Source organism: Coregonus clupeaformis, chromosome 20, assembly GCF_020615455.1.
Source record: "Coregonus clupeaformis isolate EN_2021a chromosome 20, ASM2061545v1, whole genome shotgun sequence".
Taxonomy (NCBI): domain Eukaryota; kingdom Metazoa; phylum Chordata; class Actinopteri; order Salmoniformes; family Salmonidae; genus Coregonus; species Coregonus clupeaformis.
This window is the reverse complement of record NC_059211.1, coordinates 13,655,850-13,669,120: the sequence shown is the minus strand read 5'-3', so window position 1 is coordinate 13,669,120 and position 13,271 is coordinate 13,655,850. Positions and strand designations below refer to the sequence as shown.

General features: G+C 42.0%; 1 long non-coding RNA gene across 3 annotated transcripts; it reads right to left on the bottom strand.

Annotated features, from left to right (window-relative positions):
* Window positions 1-5,914: 5,914 nt before the first annotated feature.
* Window positions 5,915-12,743, bottom strand: LOC121532772. Of its 3 annotated transcripts, XR_005994387.2 has the most exons (5): window positions 12,603-12,743; window positions 12,165-12,319; window positions 8,472-8,547; window positions 6,401-6,502; window positions 5,915-6,093 (listed from the first exon to the last, which is right to left on the bottom strand). It is a non-coding gene; the product is annotated as an uncharacterized LOC121532772 (long non-coding RNA). The 3 variants fall into 3 exon arrangements; XR_005994385.1 differs by lacking the exon at window positions 12,165-12,319; XR_005994386.2 differs by lacking the exon at window positions 12,603-12,743 and having other exon boundaries at window positions 12,165-12,589.
* Between the last annotated feature and the right edge of the window lie 528 nt (window positions 12,744-13,271).

Here is a 13,271-nt window from a genome sequence, read left to right as displayed (position 1 = left end):
CAGCGGCAGCATGAGGACAATCAAAGCATTGCATGTGTCCATGTGCAGTCGTTCACAGCAGACAAAAGGCAAGATACAGGTGATCCACAACTTCTATCTTAATAAAACAGATTACTCTGACCAGTCATATAAAACATTTACAGTCAAACATACACACCACATGTATTTAAGTTATGTATTAGAATCAGGTTAGAAATATAATAATACATTATGGATATTGTAATACATTAAGACTAATGGTCATGAAAGCTGCATGTCATAGGCTATGACAAATCCAAGGCACTCTATTTATCTTGGGCATATCCATGTAAGATACAATGAGGTAATGACTCGTTTTAAGGCGTATGCATCAACACTTCCTGCACCACTTACTGTAAAATCTTCAGGCATTCAAAAACAATGACATGGACAAAATGGCCTCCATGGTCGTGTCAATACGTGTGGTCGTTGATAAAAGACTATAATATTTATACAATACAAATAATATACTTTATACAATACAAATATATACTTGTAAGTACATCTATTTAATCTGTAATAACAAAGCAGTATATTTTGTCTCCAGCCATGGGGTAGGCCTAATCTCATCGACAGTCATCACCTTCTATCCACTAGCCAATAAAAGTATGGGCTTGGTGTCATTCCAATTGACAATGGCATCTTTCCATATAGGAAAACAAAACACAAACTTAGTCAAAGAGTGGACTATAGTAAATGCCCCTGAGGTACCTACAGCTGGAAATAAACACAAGAATACAAACTCTTCATAAGGAACATTAACTTGATATGCTTTATGATTAACACTGCAAGTCATTCATTTCTCAAGTGAAGAAATACATACAAGTGATATGTGAAGAACGAATAGGGCTGATCCTTTCACATCAATAACCAAATAAATCAATAACCAAATCAATCAAATCAATAACCAAATAGCTACATACAAAAGGGATGCATCTGTGTCTAGTTCTCTAGCAGATCAAACCAACCCAGATCATCATCAGTGTTCTATACGTACAGACAGTGAGGAAGATTTCCTCCCGCTGATTGGCTAGGCCTTTGTAGTAGTATAGATCAAACTCCCCGAGCACACACTTGTCACTCAGCAGCTCCTCCTGCACACTAAAGAGCATGCTGAAATGGCTCTCGCTGCACTCCACCCAGATAGGGAACTTGGGAGTCTTCAGGTTTTTACCTTGCATATATTATAACGTTCAAATAAGGACAGCAGTCCAATGTTATTGTGACCTCTTATTCCATTGAGAACGGTCAGGTTTCCATTGCCTGAGTCCAGCTCCATGTGGTTGATACAGCCCGTCCAAACAGCAACAACACAGCCATTGGTGAATTCTAAGAGTGTCTTTCAACAAAACGTGGATTTCTACTTGGCACAATGATAGGTGTCTGGTAGCCTACTTAGGTTGCGTCCCAAATGGTACCTGTTACCTACAGTGAGGGAAAAAAGTATTTGATCCCCTGCTGATTTTGTACGTTTGCCCACTGACAAAGACATGATCAGTATATAATTTTAATGGTAGGTTTATTTGAACAGTGAGAGACAGAATAACAACAACAAAATCCAGAAAAACGCATGTCAAAAATGTTATAAATTGATTTGCATTTTAATGAGGGAAATAAGTATTTGACCCCTCTGCAAAACATGACTTAGTACTTGGTGGCAAAACCCTTGTTGGCAATCACAGAGGTCAGACGTTTCTTGTAGTTGGCCACCAGGTTTGCACACATCTCAGGAGGGATTTTGTTCCACTCCTCTTTGCAGATCTTCTCCAAGTAATTAAGGTTTTGAGGCTGACGTTTGGCAACTCGAACTTTCAGCTCCCTCCACAGATTTTCTATGGGATTAAGGTCTGGAGACTGGCTAGGCCACTCCAGGACCTTAATGTGCTTCTTCTTGAACCACTCCTTTGTTGCCTTGGCCGTGTGCTTTGGGTCATTGTCATGCTGGAATACCCATCCACGACCCATTTTCAATGCCCTGGCTGAGGGAAGGAGGTTCTCACCCAAGATTTGACGGTACATGGCCCCGTCCATCGTCCCTTTGATGCGGTGAAGTTGTCCTGTCCCCTTAGCAGAAAAACACCCCAAAGCATAATGTTTCCACCTCCATGTTTGACGGTGGGGATGGTGTTCTTGGGGTCATAGGCAGCATTCTTGGTGACTATGGTCCCAGCTGCCTTGAGATCATTGACAAGATCCTCCCGTGTAGTTCTGGGATGATTCCTCACCGTTCTCATGATCATTGTAACTCCACGAGGTGAGATCTTGCATGGAGCCCCAGGCCGAGGGAGATTGACAGTTCTTTTGTGTTTCTTCCATTTGCGAATAATCGCACCAACTGTTGTCACCTTCTCACCAAGCTGCTTGGCGATGGTCTTGTAGCCCATTCCAGCCTTGTGTAGGTCTACAATCTTGTCCCTGACATCCTTGGAGAGCTCTTTGGTCTTGGCCATGGTGGAGAGTTTGAAATATGATTGATTGATTGCTTCTGTGGACAGGTTTCTTTTATACAGGTAACAAACTGAGATTAGGAGCACTCCCTTTAAGAGTGTGCTCCTAATCTCAGCTTGTTACCTGTATAAAAGACACCTGGAAGCCAGAAATCTTTCTGATTGAGAGGGGGTCAAATACTTATTTCCCTCTTTAAAATGCAAATCAATTTATAATATTTTTCACATGCGTTTTTCTGGATTTTTTTGTTGTGATTCTGTCTCTCACTGTTCAAATAAACCTACCATTAAAATTATAGACTGATCATTTCTTTGTCAGTGGGAAAACATACAAAATCAGCAGGGGATCAAATACTTTTTTCCCTCACTGTATATAGTTCACTATTTTTAACCAGAGCCCTTGAGAAACACACTTTGTGTCTTATACATTACATGTCCCTTCTTGTGTTAGGACACCCAGATGTGTGCAGTAACCATGGGCTCCGCTGAGTGTGTTGGTGGGGACATTCATATCCTCTCTTACCCCTGTCTCAAGAGGACCACAATGGAAATAAGTCCCAGACTTTATTGTGTGTTATCCTCGATGACTTTACTCATGTGCATGTATGGCTTTTCAAGTTTTATGTGTGCTTGTTTTTTTTTATGGTCAAATTAATAAACTAAACTAAAGGGAGTAGAGGATCACACAAAAAACACACTATCTACTTCCAGTGTTCTTCTGTCTGGTTTGCTGTGTTGTAAATTGTGACTGAGTGTAAGAATTGTGTGTACTTTATATGGCATGCATGCATTTTCTGTCCATTCTGTGTTTAATGTATACTACTTCGATTCAATGTTATGTTACATGTTGTGTCTCATGTGGAACTCTATCTATGTTGCATTCTTGGTGCGCTCACTTGGAAAATATATGTAAATCTCAATGTTACTTTCTCTGGTTAAATAAAGGATAAATAAATAAAATACTACAGACTTACCTGTCAATAGATCTGGAGAGAATAGCAGAGATGGTGAGCAATATACAGTGGGGAGAACAAGTATTTGATACACTGCCGATTTTGCAGGTTTTCCTACTTACAAAGCATGTAGAGGTCTGTAATTTTTATCATAGGTACACTTCAACTGTGAGAGACGGAATCTAAAACAAAAATCCAGAAAATCACATTGTATGATTTTTAAGTAATTAATTAGCATTTTATTGCATGACATAAGTATTTGATACATCAGAAAAGCAGAACTTAATATTTGGTACAGAAACCTTTGTTTGCAATTACAGAGATCATACGTTTCCTGTAGGTCTTGACCAGGTTTGCACACACTGCAGCAGGGATTTTGGCCCACTCCTCCATACAGACCTTCTCCAGATCCTTCAGGTTTCGGGGCTGTAACTGGGCAATACGGACTTTCAGCTCCCTCCAAAGATGTTCTATTGGGTTCAGGTCTGGAGACTGGCTAGGCCACTCCAGGACCTTGAGATGCTTCTTACGGAGCCACTCCTTAGTTGCCCTGGCTGTGTGTTTCGGGTCGTTGTCATGCTGGAAGACCCAGCCACGACCCATCTTCAATGCTCTTACTGAGGGAAGAAGGTTGTTGGCCAAGATCTCGCGATACATGGCCCCATCCATCCTCCCCTCAATACGGTGCAGTCGTCCTGTCCCCTTTGCAGAAAAGCATCCCCAAAGAATGATGTTTCCACCCCCATGCTTCACGGTTGGGATGGTGTTCTTGGGGTTGTACTCATCCTTCTTCTTCCTCCAAACACGGCGAGTGGAGTTTAGACCAAAAAGCTCTATTTATGTCTCATCAGACCACATGACCTTCTCCCATTCCTCCTCTGGATCATCCAGATGGTCATTGGCAAACTTCAGACGGGCCTAGACATGCGCTGGCTTGAGCAGGGGGACCTTGCGTGCGCTGCAGGATTTTAATCCATGACGGCGTAGTGTGTTACTAATGGTTTTCTTTGAGACTGTGGTCCCAGCTCTCTTCAGGTCATTGACCAGGTCCTGCCGTGTAGTTCTGGACTGATCCCTCACCTTCCTCATGATCATTGATGCCCCATGAGGTGAGATCTTGCATGGAGCCCCAGACCGAGGGTGATTGACCGTCATCTTGAACTTCTTCCATTTTCTAATAATTGCGCCAACAGTTGTTGCCTTCTCACCAAGCTGCTTGCCTATTGTCCTGTAGCCCATCCCAGCTTTGTGCAGGTCTACAATTTTATCCCTGATGTCCTTACACAGCTCTCTGGTCTTGGCCATTGTGGAGAGGTTGGAGTCTGTTTGATTGAGTGTGTGGACAGGTGTCTTTTATACAGGTAACGAGTTCAAACAGGTGCAGTTAATACAGGTAATGAGTGGAGAACAGGAGGGCTTCTTAAAGAAAAACTAACAGGTCTGTGAGAGCCGGAATTCTTACTGGTTGGTAGGTGATCAAATACTTATGTCATGCAATAAAATGCAAATTCATTACTTAAAAATCATACAATGTGATTTTCTGGATTTTTGTTTTAGATTCCGTCTCTCACAGTTGAAGTGTACCTATGATAAAAATTACAGATCTCTACATGCTTTGTAAGTAGGAAAACCTGCAAAATCGGCAGTGTATCAAATACTTGTTCTCCCCACTGTACATCCTAAGGCTCCTGACTCAAACTACAAAGAATGAAATCAACAGTCAGTCAACTGCGAAAAAATCTAACAGAAAAATCAAACCAAACCACATGGTCACATAAGGATATTGTCCATTTAATTAATAGAAGATAATCTCAATTGTTGTATGTGCTGCTCCACAAGCAACTGAAGGTCCTTTAGATTATCAACATGAATACATGTAATCTACAACAAAAGAGTTTTGGGAACGACATTTGTCCCAAATTGGATAAAACAATATCCGAACCTCTCTTGTCATGTATTAGCCATATACTGTACAGATGCTGTCAAATATATTGTCACCCTTGTGCTTTACAATGGAGTGCAATGGAGCAGAATGTTCTGTTTTTTCTTTTCAAAACTGGTTGAATGGCTATTTGTATCCTGTAGGCACATGCAAAATACTGTACCACATGTGAGATAAATTACACAGTAAATGAGAATCATTGCCTCCAATCAAATTAAATTGAATTTTGAGTAATTTAGTCCAGACCATTTTTGACTTTGAAGTGAAACATCTCAATTTCAGTTCATATATTTTTTTTCTTGGTCCTGTGCAATTGTAAATCAAACAAATACACGTGTGAACACCAAATGTTTGTTCAATTTCAACGTATATTAGAAGAAATACAATACAATCATGCAAGGAGGCAATTGTACTATATTTCACCAATATTTCATATTGCATCTGTATGTAGACAGCATGTTTTTATAGGATAAATTATACAATTTGAAAACATTTACTCTAATTCAATTACATTATTATTGTTCCCAGATATCTGGGAATAATATGATCAACAGTAGAATAGCCTTTTTTATTGGATTATTATGTATCACAGTTCAATGTCTTATGAGGTTTGAGTAAGCCAAAGCATGCACTCTGGTCTACTTTGAGGTATTCCTAACATTACTGTACCTTTTCTAGTACTCCTTCAGATCTACAGTGTCCTGTATGGGTGAAATGGTTTCTTCCTGATGTTCTGTAAGATAACATAGGTAACAGAAAGGCTTATAAAAGGAATAACCTTGGCTTACACCTTCTAACAACCTGGGTCATATTCATTAGTGCACACCGTAGCAAAATGTTTTGCAACGGAAATCGAAAACAAGCGTTTCTTATTGGACAACTTCAAGTAATCCCTCCCTGTTTTGGTCTGTTTTCTTCCTTCTGTTTGGTGACTAGGCTACAAATACAACCCTGTATTTTCATGTTGACATTCCCTATAAAGTAGTTTTGATTTTGCTGGCTAGATTCCAACAAGGATCAGAGAAAGGTTTATAACTTACATAGCGATGGTGGCTTTTTTCCCTTCCCCAGCCCGCCACAGGATCTAAGCAGTGGCCAACGTGAGGCACTTTGTTCTCGCAGCACTGGAGGGTCTTAATCTCCTGGTGACAAAATGCCATGTGAAGTCAAGACGGAATTAAATACTGGAATTTACAGAACGTTCCATGACTTAATACTCACTGATGTAAATCAAGAAAGCACTCCTTGATGTAAATGAATGGTTGGTGAAGAATATTTAATTTATCATAATAAGTACTATGTCCCAAATAGCACCCTATTCCCTATATAGTGCACTACCTTTGACCAGAGCCACATACAGTGCCTTTGGAAAGTATTCAGACTCCTTCCCTTTTTCCACATTTTGTTATGTTACAGAATTATTCTAAAATTGATTAAATATGTTTTTCCCTCATCAATCTACACACAATACCCCATAATGACAAAGCGAAAACAGGTTTTTAGAAATGTTTGCAAAAATAGAAAACTTATTTACATAAGTATTCAGACACTTTGCTATGAGACTCGATATTGAGCTCAGGTACATCCTGTTTCCATTGATCATCCTTGAGATTTCTACAACTTGATTGGAGTCCACCTGTGGTAAATTCAATTGATTGGACATGATTTGGAAAGGCACACACACCTGTCTACATAAGGTCCCACAGTTGACAGTGCATGTCAGAGCAAAAACCAAGCCATGAGGTCGACGGAATTGTCCGTAGAGCTCCGAGACAGGATTGTGTCGAGGCACAGATCTGGGGAAGGGTACCAAAACATTTCTGCAGCATTGAAGGTCCCCAAGAACACAGTGGCCTCCATCATTCTTAAATGGAAGAAGTTTGGAACGACCAAGACTCTTCCTAGAGCTGGCCGCCCGGCCAAACTGAGCAATCGGCCCACTCCGATGAGGGATCAGTCCAGAACTACACGGCAGGACCTGGTCAATGACCTGAAGAGAGCTGGGACCACAGTCTCAAAGAAAACCAAGAGCTCCAGAGTTCCTCTGTGGAGATGGGAGAACCTTCCAGAAGGACAACCATATCTGCAGCACTCCACCAATTAGGCCTTTATGGTAGAGTGGCCAGACGGAAGCCACTCCTCAGTAAAAGGCATGACAGGCCGCTTGGAGTTTGCCAAAAGGCACCTAAAGGACTCAGAGCATGAGAAACAAGATTCTCTGGTCTGATGAAACCAAGACTGAACTCTTTGGCCTGAATGCCAAGCGTCACGTCTGGAGGAAACCTGGCACCATCCCTACGGTGAAGCATGGTGGTGGCAGCATCATGCTGTGGGGATGTTTTTCAGCGGCAGGGACTGGGAGACTAGTCAGGCTTGAGGGAAAGATGAACGGAGCAAAGTACAGAGAGATCCTTGATGGAAACCTGCTCCAGAGCGCTCAGGACCTCAGACTGGGGCGAAGGTTCACCTTCCAACAGGACAATGACCCTAAGCACACAGCCAAAACAACACAGGAGTGGCTTCGGGACAAGTCTCTGAATGTCCTTGAGTGGCCCAGCCAGAGCCCAGACTTCAACCCGATCTAACTTCTCTGGAGAGACCTGAAAATAGCTGTGCAGCGATGCTCCCCATCCAACCTGACAGAGCTTGAGAGAATCTGCAGAGAAGAATGGGAGAAACTCCCCAAATACAGGTGTGCCAAGCTTGTGGCGTCATACCCAAGAAGACTTGAGGCTGTAATCGCTGCCTAAGGTGCTTCAACAAAGTAAAGGGTCTGAATACTTATCTAAATGTGATATTTCCATTTTCTATTTTTAATAAAGTTTCAAAAATCTAAAAAACTGTTTTTGCTCTCTCATTATTTGGTATTGTGTGTAGATTGATGAGGAAAAACAACAATTTAATACATTTTTGAATAAGGCTGTAACAAAACAAAATGTGAAAAAAGTCAAGGGGTCTGAATACATTTAGAATGCACTGTAGGCCCTGGTCAAAAGTAGTGCACTATATAGGCAATATGGTGACATTTGGGACGTAGATCCTGTGTGATGGATTTGTTATCTCTATGCAGGGTGGTACAACTATAGCATTACAAAGGTGATCCAATCCTACCTTCTGTACAATCCCATATCTCAGATCCGGTGTATCTGAGAATGTGAAACTCTTGACTCCTCCACTCTTTCAGGGCCTGGTAGAAAACACAGAAAGCCATGACATTATCACTGCACATCACAGCATTTTAACTCAAACCAGTCCAGTAATCATATACGAGTCTCAAATGGAACCCTATTCCCTATATAGTGCACTGCCTTTGATCAGAGCCCATAGGGCTCTGGTCAAAAGTAGTGCACTATGTAAGGAATAGGGTGCCATTTGGGATGCATTCAATCTAAAATGGCAGTGTGCTGATCCATGGGTTGACTATCAGAACTGGGCTGAGGCAAACTGGAGGAGTGGAAGGACACTCTGGGGAACTCACTCAACTCCTCGTCATCATCAATGTCATCTGCAATAAAATATATGGTCCATGTCATCCAATGACTCCCGAGTGGCGCAGTGGTCTAAGGCACTGCATCGCAGTGCTAGCTGTGCCACTAGAGATCCTGGTTCGAATCCAGGCTCTGTCGTAGCCGGCCGCGACCGGGAGACCCATGGGGCGGCGCACAATTGGCCCAGCGTCGTCAAGGGTAGGGGAGGGAATGGCCGGCAGGGATGTAGCTCAGTTGGTAGAGCATGGTGTTTGCAACGCCAGGGTTGTGGGTTCGATTCCCACGGGGGGGCAGTATGAAAAGTAAAAAAATAATGTATGCACTCACTAACTGTAAGTCGCTCTGGATAAGAGCGTCTGCTAAATGACTAAAATGTAATACTGCAACTGTAGTGTCATCATGATAACAATGGACGTTGAATGAATGTTGCATTCAGCTTGATAAAATGGTATAATTACCTAAAATCATCTCCGACATGCAGATCAACATTTTGATTGGACATTGATTTTATTCTGAAAATAAATAATTAAAAATAAACTCAGCAAAAAAAGAAACTTCCCTTTTTCAGGATCCTGTCTTTCAATGGATAATTCGTAAAAATCCAAATAACTTCACAGATCTTCATTGTAAAGGCTTTAAACACTGTTTCCCATGCTTGTTCAATGAACCATAAACAATTAATGAGCATGCACCTGTGGAACGGTCGTTAAGACACTAACAGCTTACAGACGGTAGGCAATTAAGGTCACAGTTATGAAAACTTAGGACACTAAAAGGGCCTTCTACTGACTCTGAAAAACACCAAAAGAAAGATGCCCAGGGTCCCTGCTCATCTGTGTGAATGTGCCTTAGGCATGCTGCAAGGAGGCATGAGGACTGCAGATGTGGCCAGGGCAATAAATTGCAATGTCCGTACTGTGAGACGCCTAAGACAGCGCTACAGGGAGACAGGACGGACAGCTGACCGTCCTCGCAGTGGCAGACCACGTGTAACAACACCTGCACAGGATCGGTACATCCGAACATCACACCTGCTGGACAGGTACAGGAAGGTAACAACAACTGCCCGAGTTACACCAGGAATGCACAATCCCTCTATCAGTGCTCAGACTGTCCGCAATAGGCTGAGAGAGGCTGGACTGAGGGCTTGTAGGCCTGTTGTAAGGCAGGTCCTCACCAGACATCACCGGCAACAACGTCGCCTATGGGCACAAACCCACCGTCGCTGGACCAGACAGGACTGGCAAAAAGTTATCTTCACTGACGAGTCGCAGTTTTGTCTCAACAGGGGTGATGGTCGGATTTGCGTTTATCGTCAAAGTAATGAGCATTACACCGAGACCTGTACTCTGGAGGGTCCGTCATGGTCTGGGGCGGTGTGTCACAGCATCATCGGACTGAGCTTGTTGTCATTGCAGGCAATCTCAACGCTGTGCGTTACAGGGAAGACATCCTCCTCCCTCATGTGGTACCCTTCCTGCAGGCTCAGCCTGACATGACCCTCCAGCATGACAATGCCACCAGCCATACTACTCGTTCTGTGCGTGATTTCCTGCAAGACAGGAATGTCAGTGTTCTGCCATGGCCAGCGAAGAGCCGGATCTCAATCCCATTGAGCATGTCTGGGACCTGTTGGATCGGAGGGTTAGGGCTAGGGCCATTCCCCCCAGAAATGTCCGGGAACTTGCAGGTGCCTTGGTGGAAGAGTGGAGTAACATCTCACAGCAAGAACTGGATAATCTGGTGCAGTCCATGAGGAGATGCACTGCAGTACTTAATGCAGCTGGTGGCAACACCAGATACTGACTGTTACTTTTGATTTTGACCCCCCCTTTGTTCAGGGACACATTATTCAATTTCTGTTAGTCACATGTCTGTGGAACTTGTTCAGTTTATGTCTCAGTTGTTGAATCTTGTTATGTTCATACAAATATTTACATGTGTTAAGTTTGCTGAAAATAAACGCAGTTGACAGTGAGAGGACGTTTCTTTTTTTGCTGAGTTTATATTAAATAGGCTACAGTTAGAAATCCGAAATTCCCTGATCATGAAAACAGTTGAAGGACTCTCAAATCTAATTACTTGTTTTTTCCTACTCTCTCAAAACCATCTTCATCACTTCCTTTCCCCAGTGTGCTACATGGCTGTTGGCTTTCTCTCATAGGGTCAGCAGGGGAGAGCTCGGTCAGCCCCGTAACCATTCTCTGTGACTGGACAATCAATGGAGGCCCATCTCTTGCTGTTTTGTTGTCTTCATCATTTGCCAGAAGAGGATTTGGGCCTCCTAATCGTCGAGTCTGGCGTTTTCTATTTGATTCCATCGAGAAAACACAATTCAAATCACCAAATAAGGGAATAAAGTGAGCTTTCATCAGTTGTATGTATCACAAGTGTCAGCTAAGTGAAGTATCCATGATTATGAATATACAAATCCCTCATACCAATACAGGGTCGTATTCACTAGGCACCTAACTGAAGAAAACTGACTGAAACAGGGAGGGACTATCTGAACACTCCTTTTCATTTTTGGTTTTACTACAGTGTGCACTAATGAATACGACCCAGGTTTAATTTAGTCAAACACTGTACCTGGGGAGATCTAGCTATTGGACCTGCTCTTGTGAGTATTCTCTGTGGTGACAACAGTATTTTTTTGTGAAAAGGATTCCCTCTTAGCTGACCTGTCATTATCTAGAAAGGAATGTAAAGGCTGTTGGTCCTGCTGGCTGTGGCTACGTTTATGGCTCCAGATACTTCTCTGGGTAGTTGTGGGGTGAGTATCTGATGCTTCAAATGATGATAATGTACCATGTGATGGACAGACAACCTATGTAACTGACCTGTGACAGAAACAAATCACAAATACAGAACCCTTGCAAATAATCTAACTAACATGTAGCCTAGTCTCTCATGACAGCTGAGATTTAGTTCTGGGTGCCAACATTATCTAATAACATGCCTTTAGTTTATGATGAATACCTCGACATGTCAGTTTTGTTGAAAATAAACTCAGTAGTGTTCTCTTCTGTCCTGGGGTTGTCATACACTGTTTGTGTCACTGTTGAGATTTTGTCAACAACTTCTGTGTAATGTTAGTTGATTTGGTCTGGATGGCATCGCTGTTGAAGCATGTCCTGTCATCTTTATGTCCAATATGATGTCTTACAACGACCTCCAACATTGATTTTATGGGACAGTCTTTATTATTGAATAAAACATTACAAGCAGCATATTAGTTAATACATAGTTCTGTCCCCTTTACACTCTCATTAAATTAAAACTCATCTTTGTTTTATTAGCTAGCTAGCTGGATTACCTTGTTTTTCTTAGATAGACCGTCCAGGTGAAGAATTTGTCGCAGGTCGGATCTATTGTTGATGTTGGCATCTATACGGGGATGCTCTTTATCCATGCAAGCAATCGTTTTCTTGAGTCCCCGTAGTGTGTACAAGTAAACTAAACAAACATGGACTGAGCCTGCTGTTAGCTAGTTTAACTGTAACGTTACCTGTAAAGCTTAAACATTCTCAAAACATCTGAGATGACTTCATCACTGAACTGACTTCAAGTTATTGCTAATAATGCTAGCTACGTTCTCTAATATTCTCTGTTTGTACACTACCTACAACTCCAGATTGAATGGTGGTGTTTTGAACGTTACTTTAGACAGGCTATGTAACGCGTTAGCCAACTTGAGAGCTAACTAGCGTTTGCATTTTATTCCAATTTCATATGTGCACAGATCTCCACCTACCTTCCGACTGAGAAATTCCGGCACAAGCGATGCAGCAACTTTTTCAACTCGTACACACATAATTTGTCATAAACTACAAATTCCTACGCGAAAAATCTGCTAGCTAACCAGCTACCCTAAACAGTGTGATCTGTTTCTATGGTTACGGTGCATCGCTGGCTGGGCCAAATGAGGCTCCTTCTTCGATGATGTTTTACGGCGTTGGCATCCAATAAATTTGGCATTACCGCCACCTACTAGAATGGAGTATAACTCCCGTATACGTTGCTTTAACCCTCCCGTTGTCCTAGGGTCAAAATGACCCGCCACTGTGTTGAACCAACTTTATTTCACTGCCTCCTTCTCACAAATGATCCAAAAAATATAAAAATTAAATAAAGTTGGTTCAACACAGTGGCGGGTCATTTTGACCCTAGGACAACGGGAGGGTTTTAATAATAATAATAAAATAAAATAATAATACAAAAATAAAATAATAATAATAATAATACCGTACCATCTAACACTAAACTCACAAAACAAAACACAATTACCATACTCCACTATTTAAATCTATTTAGTCCTACTTTCAGGCCAACAGCCTGAAAGGATGGGACACCGCCACTTAACACACCCTGTAACTCTTCTGATGTCAAGTCTCGCACACCCAAATACCTCTTTGCAGCTGCC